Here is a 15341-nt window from a genome sequence, read left to right on the forward strand (position 1 = left end):
AAGAAAAGAAATTCACCATTTAGAAAATTCTTATCCTACTACCCTCCTAAAAATCAAAGAAAAACTAGCAACTAGCACTAAAAGCATCCAGCATAAACATAAAAAGTTAATCTTTACAACAAAATTGGACTGTAAAACTGCTAAAACACATGGTCTGAAACAGTGTCTTATCAAACTACAGTAGTGAGTTATAAAATCAGTTTGGTAGGTTGATACCAATTTTTTAAAATAGACGAGAATAGATAGTATCAGTATTTTTCATATATCTTTAGTAAGTTCTGTGAAACTTTTAACTATACAGATATATATGTATTGTGTGTGTGTGTGTGTGTGTGTACACTTGGTCACAGTATAAAATGTATTTCTTAATATAGACTGTGGTAAAAAAAAAAAGGGGGGGGAGCTTAAAAATATTAGTGTAAAACATACATTACTGTGGTTTCAAATTTTAAATCTTAGCCTATTTATTTATTTATTTTTAATTTGAGATAGCGTCTCACTCTGTTACCCTAGGTAGAATGCAGTGGCCTCATGATAGCTCACTGAAATCTCAAACTCCTGGGCTCAAGCAATCCTCCTGCCTCAGCCTCCCAAGTAGCTGACAGTACAGGTGCTCACCACTGCCATCACACCCAGCTAATTTTTCTATTCTTTACAGAGACGGAGTCTTGCTCTTATTTAGGTTGGTCTTGAACTCCTGACCTCAAGCAATCCTTCCATCTGGGCCTCCCAAAGTGCTAGGATTACAGGCATGAGCCGCTACGCCCAGCCCTTAGTCTACTTATTATTAGAGAAAATTCCTATTACACACGTCACAAAGGAGTGGATAATTTGATTTTATACCACTACCTATTAAATAATTCTAAAAGTTCAAAGACAGTATTAGAAGTATCCTCATTTTTATACTCAGCAAAAATAAGTGGGCGCTATTTTCCCCTTAGTCTAAAATAGGTATGCCAGCATTCTATCTAAGTAGGGTCATTGGCAGCTGTATGGTGGCAACTTGGAAAGATCCAAGCTGAGGAGTAAGAGAGGAATATGCTCTGTAGTACGTATAAGGAAGGAGCTTGAGAAACTTCCAGAAGTAATTGGAAACCATTATTATGGTTTTACGTTATACTAGTTCAGATAGTCTTTAAAAGTATATTTTGTAGTCACTGATTGGTAAGTCTGGGGATATATGGAATATCTTTATCTTTAGAACTGGAATAAACTTGACCAGAATAGGAAGTTAGATGTATTTCATTAAAGAAATGTCTTTCTAGTCTTAGTTGCCTAAGATTGGTTTTTTAATCAGAAAAGAGTGCTAACTTTTATCAAATCCTTATCTATTGTGATTATCATATTTTTTTCTTATTGGATCTTTTGAGATATTGTACAGTACTAAAAGCTTTCCTAATATTAAAGCATACTTGCATTTATAGTATGAATCCTATCTGATCATGATGAGTAATTCTTTTAATGTACTAAAAAAATGACATATTTGTATTTTGAGTTTTCATAGCTATATTCATAAGTTATACTGGTCTACAATTTTCCTTTTAAGCAATCTTTGTCAGGTTTTGATACAAGACTCTGGCCCAGTTTCATTAAATAAATGTGGTACCCTTCCATTTTGCAAACTTGGTAACGATCTATACAGCATGGGAATCTTCAGGAAAATCTGCCAGACTCATAGAATTTTTTGAAAGATATTTCTAGTAGTTTATCTAATATTTCTATTAGTTTATTGTCCCAGTCTTCCTTATGCATAGAATTGTGATTTTATTTAGGGCATCAGTGTATGCTTTTCAAATATTTTCTCCTACAATACAAATATTAATAAAGATAATATCATTGCCCTTTTGTCAAACATATACAACATTCATTTTATTCCTCATTTTCTAACATCCTACATTTCTCAGCCTCCCTTTCAGATTAGGGATAGTCATATGACTTATGGCCATTAAGCTGATAGAATGCAGGCAAAGCTGTACTTAAAAGAAAATTTATATTCTTAAACCTTTATTAAAATCAGCAAAAGAAAGGATAAAAATCTATTAAGTGAGCAGTCGAATCAAAGAAAATGGAAAAACGTAATCAAGGAGCAAAATTTAAGGTGAACAGAAATGACAAAGAAATGCAGGTTTTGCTGAATTTTGCCTATGAGTCCCTGTATAAATCTTCACTACCTCTCAGATTTCATATCTTACCCCCAACACACACCCGCTTACCCTCCTTGCTGCTCCTCAGTTATATCAAGCATAATGCCTTCTCAAGGCTTTTGCCCTTCTGTTTCCTCTGCCTAGGAACATTTACATGGCCTGCTCCCTCATTTCATTGTACTCATTTTAGAGGCCATTCCTAACCACCTCATCTAAAACAGCAGGCCCTTTCATCTGTCCCCTCACTTTGCTTTATTTTTCTTTATAACATTTATCACTTCACTCAGAAAGTTTTATAGCAGAGTTCTTTCCTACTTTTAGTGAACAAATGATTCCCAAAAAACTATTCCAGAGCAATGCAAACCCATCCAGCTAATTTTATTCAGTAAGAATAATCAAAATCTGATCATGGCGGTGTTCCCCAAAAGGGGAATCTACAGACCAATCTCATTTGTGAACAGTAGTGGGAAAAAATTCTTCTGCTGTGATTAAAATTCAAAATAGAGGCTGGGTGCGGTGGCTCATGCCTGTAATCCTAGCACTCTGGGAGGCCGAGGCGGGTGGATCGCTCGAGGTCAGGAGTTCGAGACCAGCCTGAGCAAAAGCGAGACCTCGTCTCTACTAAAAATAGAAAGAAATTATCTGGACAACTGAAAATATATATAGAAAAAATTAGCTGGGCATGGTGGCGCATGCCTGTAGTCCCAGCTACTCGGGAGGCTGAGACAGAAGGATCGCTTAAGCCCAGGAGTTTGAAGTTACTGAGAGCTAGGCTGACGCCACGGCACTCACTCCAGCCCGGGCAACAGAGCGAGACTCTGTCTCAAAAAAAAAAAAAAAAAAAAAAATTCAAAATAGAGAGCATATGGACAGGCACATAATAAGTACCTTCCAGACAGGCAGAGGGAGAAAAAAATGCATCTGTTGCCACTAAACTCTCTCTCTCTCTCTCTCTCTCTCTCACACACACACACACACATACACAGACACACACACACCCCTCTCTTACAAATGCTTCACTTTGTTTTTCAAGTATATGTAGCAAGACAAAGACAACTCAGGATATACCTGTATACATTTTGCAAAATGATTTAACTTCAGGCCTAGAAGAAAATGTTCTGCATTTCAGGTTAAATATAAAGCTTCTAACCATCAATGACTTAGAGCAGTGGGGTAGATCTGCAAATAACAGCCTTTCTATTTAGGAAAAATAGTGCTTTCTCTCTACAGGTATAGCAAAGTCCCATGTCAGATATGTAAGTCACCATTTTGTGCATGCATTAAGAATATCTGATTTTATGGTACTTGTTATAAGAAACTATAAGAAGTGTTCATAATGTAAAGGTTTATTTAAACTCTAGCTGAGTTCTTGCATTATAAATAGTACTCCTAAAAGCATGCTTACCATATACTTCAAGTTTTACAAAATATATATATTCAACAAAATATATATACTCAAAACAATTTCACAGAATCTTTAAATATTAAAATTTTCAATTAAGATGGATTTTGGGGTATCTAAAAATAGTTATTCCTTTCTTAGCTTTGTTCAGAAAGCATTTCCTAAAATTTTTCATCAGTTTCTCAATAAATCATTATCATAATATCACTGACATTGTCATAGACTTCTGAGTACTTTCTTACTCCAGTTTTCTGATTCATCAATTGCCTTAGAAGTATTTGGTAGCTATATTAAGAGAGCATAGGAGTTCCTATTACCTACTCAAGAGTTTCATTTTTGCTCTCCAGCCTATCAACCACTACATTTGCCAAAGTAATGTTCTACTTTCTTACCACGGCAATTCTGAAACAATAGGTTGAATGGCTGCATGTAAAATTTCTTGACAAGAATTAGATTTCAAATTTAACTTCTTTTTGGCTGGCTGAATTCTAATTATTTTAGCTTAAACAAAAACCAAAATAGAACAAACATTTACTCACATTTATTTCTTTCTCATTTATGAATTTATCTGAAAGATTTGTCACTAAAATAAATCTACTATCTAACAGGCCAATATGATGTCGTTCATATTTTAGAGGCATAAAATTAATCTAGTATTATAAACCTACCTTTATGTAAACACAAAGATTAATAGCTCTTCTTCTTTTTTTTTTTTTTTTTTTTTGAGACAGAGTCTCACTCTGTTGCCCAGGCTAGAGTGAGTGCCGTGGCATCAGCCTAGCTCACAGCAACCTCAAACTCCTGAGCTCAAGCGATCCTCCTGTCTCAGCCTCCCGAGTAGCTGGGACTACAGGCATGCGCCACCATACCCGGCTAATTTTTTCTATATATATATTTTAGCTGTCCATATAATTTCTTTCTATTTTTAGTAGAGGTGGGGTCTCGCTCTTGCTCAGGCTGGTCTCGAACTCCTGAGCTCAAACGATCCGCCCACCTCGGCCTCCCAGAGTGCTAGGATTACAGGCGTGAGCCACCGCGCCCGGCCGAATAGCTCTTCTTCTATACAATCATGGAATTATGTTTAAACAGGACTTTAGATATAAAAAGGTGTATTTAAAAACCAAAGAAGCTTCTAATATATAATAATGTTTCTTTGTGTCCCCAAAGACTGGACACATATAGGTATTAGACATAATGTAAGCAAATAAAATAAGTTCAAATCATGTCAGTATTTAACTAATGCATAAGTTTCCTTTGGCTAAAGGTTTTCATTTTATTTTCAGAACTAAGGCAAGTCAATAAAACGACTCTTATACTGAAAATCTCTAAGCTTTTATTTAATCACAAAAAGGTCTCTTACATATAGGCCCTAGAAGATACACTTATAGCAATTTCCTCAAGAAAATGAATACAAGAATGGTTTTATGAGATATAACTAGCTACAATTTTCTTCCCCAAAAGCAATTTTTTAGTCTTCTTTGCTAAGACTGTGTCTACAAGGAACCTAAACAGTCAGTCAATTTAGTCAGAAGTGTGTTCTATTCAAGTGAAGGAAAAAAAACTACAGATTGTCTGACATTATGCAGACCAGGCCAAAGGCCTGAATGTTTTTCATAACATGTTTACAGAGCCTAAAGAGGGGTCAAATGAGTTTTCAAGATCATAGTCTTATATTTTAAACCAATACTTACTATTTCCATTAAGGGCAAGCATGATTAGGGAGGGAAATGAGTCTGTATTGTCTTATAAAAGAACTTATAGTATATTTAAAATTTACATTATTTCAGAGATTTTAAAAATGTTTAATGGTTTAGTTTTTTCTATTTTAATATGCATAAATGTTCTTCACTGAATAAGCTGTAATAAGGAGGGACAGTCTTAAATGTGGTCCCCATTTAAGTTTAACACAAGATCAGAACTTTCAGCTTAAAGAGGCTGGCTAAAACCAGGAAACCCTCTCCCTGATTCTTCCCTATTGTTACCAGTCTTTTCTCCCTCTATACATTATAAGCAACCAGAAACCAGGGATCTTTCTGCCAACACAGGCCCTTCTTTGTACATAACAGGCACTCAACAAAAAATTCTGAGTTTGTGAAAAAGAGCCAGAGTCACAAATCACTTAGGTAGAAAAATAGGCAGGCATATAGGAAAAGTCATTAAAGAAAGGGGGAGAACATATGGAGGAGGGATATCTCAAAGGGAATGTGAGACCTCTCTTCATAGATCTGAAGAGGATTAGGCATAAGGGATTACATTTCTGTGTGATTCAAAGAGAGAGTGTATGCCAATTTCAATTTAATATAAAGGGCTTCCAAACATTTACAGCTATCAAAGATAAAAGGGAAGACTATCTCAGTCACTACAAGTGTTCAAGTAGAGGTTGGAAGGTCAGTTGGCAGGGAAGCTGTAGAGAGGATTTAAGCATAGACTAGGATGTATTGAGGCTCCTTCTAGCCCTAAAAGTGTATGAAGATGAATCACTCCTTCTAATGATCATCTGAGATGTAGCAGACATTCAAAGGAACTAAAGTGGCAGTCCCCACCTCCACTATGAAGGTTTCAATATTATAATGGGGGTCCAGACCAGGCCAAATCAGCTGTAGCCCTAAAATTCACCTCAGCCAACCTGAATTTTGCCTGTAACAGAGCAGCATTGTTAGAATTTACCACGGAGCGTAGGGGGAAATAGTGGAAAGGTGGAGGAAGGGGTGAGCTAGAAGGCTAGATGTGCTGAGGTGTAGTGGCCCTGGCTAGAAAATAAGAAGCTGAAGAGTAGAAGAAAAGATATTGTAAGACAAAAGAAATAAGATCTCCTTCCCCCTTATGAAATCAGAGAATAATAGGTTTAAGAGTAAACAAGTGGGCCCACATGTAGCTAAGGCAGACAAAAAATTCAATGATGCCAATGGATTCCAGAAGAGAAGCAGAAACACTCTGGCAATCGTCATGACATGAACATTCAGCTGTCTCCATCCAGGAAGTCTTCAGAAAGAAAATAGTCTTCTCATACTCAGGAATCTTAATCCAATAAGCAAGAGAGAATAAGATCAGGAATTTGATGGCAAATTTGAGAGGTTTTCCAGCTTTGTTTATCAAGCACCAATTAAAATGTTTGCATTAATAAAATGTATTTATATAAAATTCTATGCCTGTCCTCTATGTCAAATACTCCCAGAAATACTGAAAGAGAGGAACTTTCCAAAGCCAGCAACTCTCCATGAAACTACTTAGTTAGCCAAGGAAATGTGTGATATAATGCTCCAACTCAGATGTTTCGTACCCTATGAGAAAAGGCATTCTGACCCTCAAGATCATGTTCAAAGACTGAAAGCACAATTTCCAGTGTCCAGGCAACACTCTCCCTGTAGCCAGACCTCTACAAACTGGACAACTCCAGTCTACAACAGGGGTGGGAAACCTGTGGCCTTAGGCCATATGTGGCCTCCTAGGTCCTTAAGTGCGGCCTTTTGACTGAATCCAAATTTTACAGAACAAATCCTTTTATTTCTATTAATACATTTTTGTTCATCTTTTATATTTTTATTTTATTTTTAAAATGAATGTGTTTAAAATACTAAAGAGTGAGTTTCAACAAAATAATCCTCCCAAATTGACCAGCACAGTGAGAACATTAGTAAGCCATAAGGGCTAAATTGACAGTTGCTATGCTCATGATTTAGTTCTAACTTCCCCCACCTGACTGGTGCCACTACCACACGAGGCTGGTTGGCGAGAGTTTATGGGGGTCGAGTCAAGTATGCCAGTCCATTATCAGCTTTGACAATGGTGCACTGTGTTTCCGTTTGACGTGGAATTTGTGAATAGTTGCACAGCTTGACAGTATTTTTTAATTCTGTCTGCTTAATAGTCCATCATATCAAAGAAGACCAAGACAATGCTGAAGAAAACAGATTTTTTAATTGGGAATTGCAATATTATCTTGTTTCTGCTAAAGATAAGATGATTTACTTGCTTTGTGATACTGCCACATCAACATTAAAGAAATTCAATGCTCATGAACATTATAACACTCATAAGGACCAGAAATATTTTAAATTAGAGGGAGAGGCATGAAAGGTTGTATTGTAGAAATTAAAAGATGAAAAGCAAAACCAAAGACAATTCTTTCAAGCAGCAATGAGACCTGAAAATAATGCCACTGAAGCAACTTATAAAGTAGCTTATGTACTCGGGGAAAAAAGGGAAGCCATTCAGTGATGTAGAAATTGTGAACGAATGCATTGCCAAAGTTGTAGAATGCTTAGACACCGATAACATTTCAAAGTACAAACAACTGCCTCTTTCAAGGAAAACCATAACTGATTGGCAGCATGAATTAGCCTTCAACTTAACAAAACAACTTCATGCAATACTTCAAAAGGAAAATAAATATTATTCAATTGCTTTGGACAAATCCACTGGTACTACTGACCCAGCACAGGTTTTATACTTCATTCAGGTCATAACATAAGATTTTCTTTGCTATGGAGAGTTACTCTCTTTGGGCACTCTCGTGAACAGAACACGGGGTATAGATTATCTTCAACAACTTTCAAGATAAATATCATGAAGCTGGACTAAATTTAATAAATTTAGTGAATATATATAGACAGTGTACCTTCCATGACAGGAAAATATGAAGGGTTTATTGCACAGATAAAAAAGTATTAACAGATCCAGATGCTTTCATTTATTTTCATTGTATCTTGCATAGCAAAATCTCTGGGCTAAAGCTACTATTTTAAGTGACACTTTGCAACAAGTTATAAATACTGTTAACTATATTCCTGCAGATGCAACACAGCATCATCAGTTTCATAACATGTTATAACTGAACAACGAGGTATTCAGTGTGCATTTGCCATATCATTCTAAAGTGTGTTGGCTATTGCAGGAACAGGTGTTGGCCACAATTTTATCTCTGCGAGAACAGATGGATTTTATGAAGAACAAAATCAGCAATGTGAATTATTAAAAGGAGATTTCTATAGGAATGCAGAATTTCTGTGTGCTGTATCAAAGCAAGACAAAGTGAGTATTTCTTTGCAAGGTAAAACTAAGTATATATATGATATGTGGCAAAAAAAAAAAACCCCAGCATTTTGAAAAAAGTTATGTTTTTCAAAATACTTCTTCAAAAGGAAATTTTGGATGAACATTTTCCCCAGTTAGCAAAGGTCATTGATGAGCAGGATGATATATGCAAATCATTTGAAGAATATGCAGCTGTTACAGACCTATTAATTGGAGAATACAATGAAAGGTTCACTGACATCACATTCAAATTAGCATTTCAACCTCACCTACTTGATATCACCAAGGCACCTAAAGAACTACAGATGGAATTGATTGAACTCTGAGCAGATGACATTTTTAAGTCATTGTTTGATGCTAAGAAAGACCCAATTGAAATATGGAAAAATGCAGTAGAATACCCATGTCTTCGGCAACATGCCTGAAAAATGCTTTCTTGCTTTTCAATTGCTTATTGCTGCAAATCTACATTCTCCTACCTAACCCAGATCAAGACACCCTTAAGGGTCACAAATGACTGATACCCATCTAGAGGATCAACTGAAACTGCAGACCTCCATGCTGCAACAAAATATTCAAATGCTTTCCAACAAAATGCAGATACAACAAAGTCATTAAAAGGTTAGCTGACTTTAAAATCAATAGTTTTCATTTTTTGAAAGTCTTCAGTCCATAGTTATTAGATTTTTACAAAATAATGTACACTTTTAAGTATATCTGATAGAAGTTTCTTAAATGCAGCTTTATTTGATTACAGCTAAATTAATGCAGCCTTCCAACATGAAAAGTTTCCCCACCCCTGGTCTACAACAAAACACCAACAACAGATTCTATCATGCCTGCCTTCAAGTTTTAGTAGAATAATATAAATTTAATAAAAGAGAAAACAACAAATTAGCTACTTCTCTGAACTGTGAGCCTCTCCAGGGCAGGAACCATGTCCTATTCACCTTGTCATCTTATGTCCAGCAAAAGGCTTCCATTAAATTAGGATTATTGATTGAAAGTAATTCACTGATTGATGGAAACAGTGCTCTGGAGCTTAGAATATAATATCCAATGCAAGTGCCTAGTGTAAGAGAGCCAATGGCCTGACATATAAACAAAGTCAGAATATATCTGTGAAGTCCCCAGGCCAAAAAAACTGTACCACAGTACAGTCCTCATTCCATCCTGTAGCTTTCATTCCACAGCGAACCAAAATCCCTACACCAAGCCTGACTCCAATCAAGCTAAATTTCCACTTGATTCTGAAAGGTTCCCTATCAGACAAGATGTTACAACTGTACTCCCATCTTTATGTTCTTTATCTTTTTTGGTTTTCAGGAGCCTAGAAGGATATAACATGTACTTATTTTGGTAATAGACCATATGGTGAAACCCAAATGGTTTCTGCTGGCCTCACCTAGTTCCCAAAAACTATAGGCATTGGTCATAATAAGCCTTTTTACTAAGATCTTCATATTCTATAAAAGATCATTATTTTTGGCAGATAGCATAACTAGAAATCATTGGTTCCTTTTTTTTCATGATAAAACATATTAAGTCATAGCCAAGATAAAAAAAATTTATGCAAGACACATGGTAACCTTCCCAGGCTCCCTAGCCACATCATCTCAAGTAAGGATGCTTCTTTTCTAGAAAAGACTGTTTCCCTCAATCCTAGTGATGAGCCATTTATCCACAGCACATGGACCCCAGACTTGTAACCAGAACAAAAGCATTTATCATGGAATGTTATATCTGAGGAATCAGCGCAGCATGGCTGTTAATGTTAGCAAAACAGGAAAGGCAGGGGAAGAGTCTGGGTCTGGCACCAGCACTGAAAGGCACTTAATGGCAAGTTTTCTGTAAGTCTGGTCAATAACAGTATCCAGAGAGTAGTTGGGAGTCAAACAAAGAGCATCAGAGGTCCAAGTATGAGAACAGGCCAACTGAGAATCTAGTCACCTGATAGTTTATGTATGTATTCAGCAAATATTTTAATACCTGCAATACACAGCTATTAAAGGATTGAATTGGGTGATAGGGATAAAGAGATTATCAAGACATAGGCCTTACTAACAATGATTATGATAAGGATAATAAGTATGTACAAAGTACAAAAATGATACAAAAGAGTGAGTGACCAGGGAAATAACATGATCTAGTGGAAAACATATAATGTTTAGAACAAGAGAGATCAGGATTTGAATTCCACCCCTACCACTTCCTAGCTCAGTTCTCCCACACGTAAAGTGGAGGTAACAGTAGTAACTATCTTATGCAATTGTTGTGAGGACCAACTAGAAAACACTTATAAAGTGCCCAGTACTTTGCCTGGCATATATTATTGCTTTAAAAATCATTATTACTCACTTGTCAGGGAAAGGTCACAGAAAGTTTCACCAGGCAGGTAATACTCAAACTAAGGCTTAAAGAATGAGTTGGAGTTCACCTAGTGAACAAGTCAAGGAAAGGCTCCCCAGGCAAAGACACCAGCACATGTGAGGACCCTGAGACTGTGGCTCCAGAGCAATGGAAAAAGGTGGTTTCTATTTGAAGGCAAGAACAGGAGAGAGAAATCCAGGTCTCTTGCCTGGGATAAAATTAGGGAAGAAGCACTTCCAGAAAAGATTAAGGTCAAACAGAAGTGTCTTAACTGAATAATAGTGCTTCCACCAGGCACAAAGGATGAATAGGGTGGAGTGGGACATCAGACCCTTGTTCTGAGAGAGCTGCCAAAAAGAAAGGGCTGCTGCAATGGAATAGTCTTATGTGGGCACTTCCAACACTGACACTAAATTAGTCACAGATTTAAGTAAACAGAGAATGATCCCCAAATGATCAACACTAACTCTTCTGAGCAAGAGTGAGACCCCGTCTCTACTAAAAATAGAAAAAATTAGCCGAGCGTGGTGGCATGCACCTGTAGTCCCAGCTACTCAAGAGGCTGAGGCAAGAGGATCACTTGAGCCCAGGAGTTTGCTGTGAGATAGGCTGACACCACGGCACTCTAGCCCAGACAACAGAGACTCTGTCTCAAAACAAACAAACAGGCCGGGCGCGGTGGCTCACGCCTGTAATCCTAGGACTCTGGGAGGCCGAGGCGGGCGGATCGCTCAAGGTCAGGAGTTCGAGACCAGCCTGAGCAAGAGCGAGACCCCGTCTCTATTAAAAATAGAAAGAAATTATATGGACAACTAAAAATATATATATAGAAAAATTAGCCGGGCATAGTGGCGCATGCCTGTAGTCCCAGCTACTCGGGAGGCTGAGGCAGGAGGATCGCTTGAGCCCAGGAGTTTGAGGTTGCTGTGAGCTAGGCTGACGCCATGGCACTCACTCTAGCCTGGGCAACAAAGTGAGACTCTGTCTCAAAAAACAAACAAACAAACAAACAAAACTAACTCTTCCGCAAACATTTGAAGCTCTGCAGTGGAGGGGCACAGGGCATCAATGTCTATGGAAAATGTAAACTGTGAAGTTCAAAAGTATGAAGAATAGGCTCCAGCCAGTGCAATCAGTACAAATCTACTACAATATGAACATAATAGAATTTCATATGAGGAATTCACTATAGTCAATGTTTCAATGTGGTAGAATACAGTTTACTCCTAATTAGTGCCAAAATAACAAAAAAATACCAAAGGAAGCTATAACTTCCACAATGAAATATTAAGTTCTTTATTTTACACACATACACACACACCACCCTACCCCATACAGACACACAACCCTACCCATTATTGCCAATAAATCTACATCAGTTCTAAGAAATAGAACACTGATGTTCTACCACTTGAGAGTCTAGAGACCCCAAATTTCTAAACAATTTGTGAACATTAAAATCTCAGAAGTCTTCTGAGACAATTTTATGTCATTTAACATGCACAGAAATTTGAAAATTAAATGTGTATGTTCTTGCTAAAGCAGAAAGAATCCAAGCTTTACTGTTAGTCAGACCAAGACTCCAAGGCCTTAATAGTCACTTAACCTATCTGGTCTTAGCTTCCACATATGTAATGGTCTATATACCGTCATAGAAGAATTGTTTTAGGGTTAGGATATAATATATACAAAGTCCTGGTACATTTTAAGCTCCTAATACATGGAGGATTTTATTGTTGTGCAACCCTGCCATACCCAATGAATGGTAGCATCAGAAAAGCATTTTATCAGTCACAATCTCTCCACCTAGTGCTCCAAATATTGTTCTATATGGATTCCAAAACACAAATTGCCATATAATTAGTTCATAGCTAGCTTAAAATACAACCCGATGGAAGCTTGCTAGATGTATGCAGCTGAGTTGTAGAGGGAATGGCTTAAGAGACTAGCACCTAACAACATGTTACATGCTAAATTCTGAATGCTACAAGGCATCCAAATATCACATTTATAAGAATTTTTAATATGTAAATGCTGAACATCAAGAGGAACATTTTAGCTTAGCCAAGATCACAGTCTACCAAATATAAACGATTACTTGTCTATATTATACCTTAACAATTGATTAAAAATAAATAATATTTGAATGATTAGGTTTTCAGAGAAAGGAGGCATCTGTATCCACAGATTTATTTGTTTGGTGAGTTTTTGAAACCTTGTAATGGAACTGTAAAAACAATGTGATTAAAATCGATAGAGCACATCATTTGATGATACTGTTGCCCAAGAAAAGGCAATAAGCCTTAGGCATGTTATTAGTAGATTATACAATTTCACTGGCAGGTTCAAGATTTTTAAAGGCAACTGAGAAGACAGAAAATTTCGCTTTTGGAGCCAAGCGATTTTTTTTCTTCAATTAAAAATAAAATCATGATGTTTCTTTTTTATTATGAAGATTAAAAATATCTTCTGTAACATCTAAAAAACAATGTTAATATTAAATTTTCTTTATTTCCTAAAATAAAATAGATGATGACTCTGATTAAAATTAGGCTGAAAGCTACTTTTGTTTAACAATACTGTATCCAACCACATATCCATTTCACAAATACCAGAATAGTTTGGGGAGTAGTGGTTATAAGTTTATTATTTTGGAAAAGTCCATGAAGAAGAATATGAAAATCTAATATGAGTTTCCAAATCTCTTCTGCAAAAATGATCAATGATTCTCTTTTCATGTCTTAGTGATAAAATGAAAAACTTTTAAACAGGCCTTCAAAATCAGAAAATGCTATGTTTCAAAGTACACTTTTTAACTACATAGCAAAAGTCAGTCATATAGACATGTTTGTTTGATTAAAAAAATGACCAAATCAAACTGAACCCAAAATTAGCAAGACTTTACTCACGTCAAATCTTCCATGATACTACAAACAGAAAATTGCAAAAGTTTTGAATTGGTTGCTTTATTGTGAAAATTCCAGAATAGAAACATCCTTGTATAGCTTGGGAAAGCTAATAGAATCAACTCTGTATAATTTTATGCTTATGATAAGAAAAATGTTGACTAGAAAAGGTGACCAGAGTTAATCACTGAATCTCATAGGAAATACAAGGCTAGGCTCATAGAAATAAAAAATAGGCCTACATTTAGTAGCTTTTACCAAGTGAATGGTAAAGTCTATCTAGGGAAGCTTAGGTCTTTAGACTTATAACAGGCACAGATAATTTCAAAAAGAAAACTACAAAACACTATCTACTTTCTTGTCACTAGTATACATATATACTTATGAACATATATAATAGCTTTATGTAGATAGCTATTAAAATAGTTTTATCAACTAAATAATGCAAACAATTTTCTTTAGTACCTCCCTCTCCCTCAGTCTCCACATTCAACATTGACAAGTCCATTCTATTTCTAAAACATTTCTCAAATGCATCAGCTTTCTCCATTCCAAATGTCACAACCCAGTCCACATCACTAACATCATACTTAATGGTGAAAGACTGAAAGTTTTTCTCTAAGATCAGGAATGAGACAGGATATCTACTCCCACCACTTCTATTTAACATTGCACAGGAAGTTCAAGACTACAAGGCAATTAAACAAGAAAAAAAACTGCATCTAGATTATAATGAAAGAAGTAAAAAATTATCTCTATTTGCAAAATGACATGATCCTGTATACAGAAAATCCTAAGGAATACAGATACACATACACACACACACATGCACACACAAGATAATGAACGAGTTTAGCAAGGTTACAGGATAGAAGATGAATATACAAAAATCGGTTGTATTTATATACATTAGCAATGAACAATCTAAAAATTAAGAAAACAATTCAATCCAATAGTATCAGAAAACCAAGAATAAATTAACAAAATAAGTGTAAGACTTCTACACTGAAAATTTTAAAACTTTGTTGAAAGAAATTAAACAAATGGAAAGACATTTTTGTCTTCATGTATTAGGAGACTTAATACTCCCCAAATTGACCTACCGATTCAATGCAATCCCTATAAAATTCCAACTACTTCTTTTGCAGAAATTGATAATATAATCCTAAAATTCATATGAAATTGCAAGGAAACCAGAACAACCAAAACAATGTTGAAAAAGAACAAAGTTTCAGGACTTATACTTCATGATTTCCAAGCTTACTTAAAAACTGCAGTAATCAAAGCCATTCTTGCTGGAGTTAAGTGATATCTCATTGTGGTTTTGATTTGTATTTCCCTGATGATTAGAGGTGTTGAGCATGTTTTCATGTGTTTGTTGGCCATTAGTGTATCTTCTTTTGAAAATCTTCTGTGGTATATGTATACCACAGAGTATACTCAGCCATAAAGAAGATGGTGAACTAATACTTCTGTATTAACCAG

At 36.0% G+C, this 15341-nt stretch overlaps 1 protein-coding gene across 9 annotated transcripts in view; it reads right to left on the reverse strand.

The window, feature by feature from the left end:
- Nucleotides 1-15341, reverse strand: part of STK33 (serine/threonine kinase 33) — a 148466-nt gene that overhangs the window by 64267 nt on the left and 68858 nt on the right. Inside the window, exons 2-4 of one of the 9 annotated variants that reach the window (XM_069469528.1) lie at nucleotides 6090-6296; nucleotides 3213-3247; nucleotides 2391-2455 (exon numbers count right to left, since the gene is read on the reverse strand). The exons of 4 other annotated variants lie outside the window; for them this stretch is intronic. The gene's annotated coding sequence lies outside the window, so the exon portion shown is untranslated. The remainder of the gene's footprint in view (nucleotides 1-2390; nucleotides 2456-3212; nucleotides 3248-6089; nucleotides 6297-15341) is intronic. 4 more of the 9 variants (XM_069469530.1, XM_069469529.1, XM_069469532.1 and 1 more) reach the window with 4 other exon arrangements.

The sequence above is a fragment of the Eulemur rufifrons genome, chromosome 6 (assembly GCF_041146395.1).
Source record: "Eulemur rufifrons isolate Redbay chromosome 6, OSU_ERuf_1, whole genome shotgun sequence".
Taxonomy (NCBI): domain Eukaryota; kingdom Metazoa; phylum Chordata; class Mammalia; order Primates; family Lemuridae; genus Eulemur; species Eulemur rufifrons.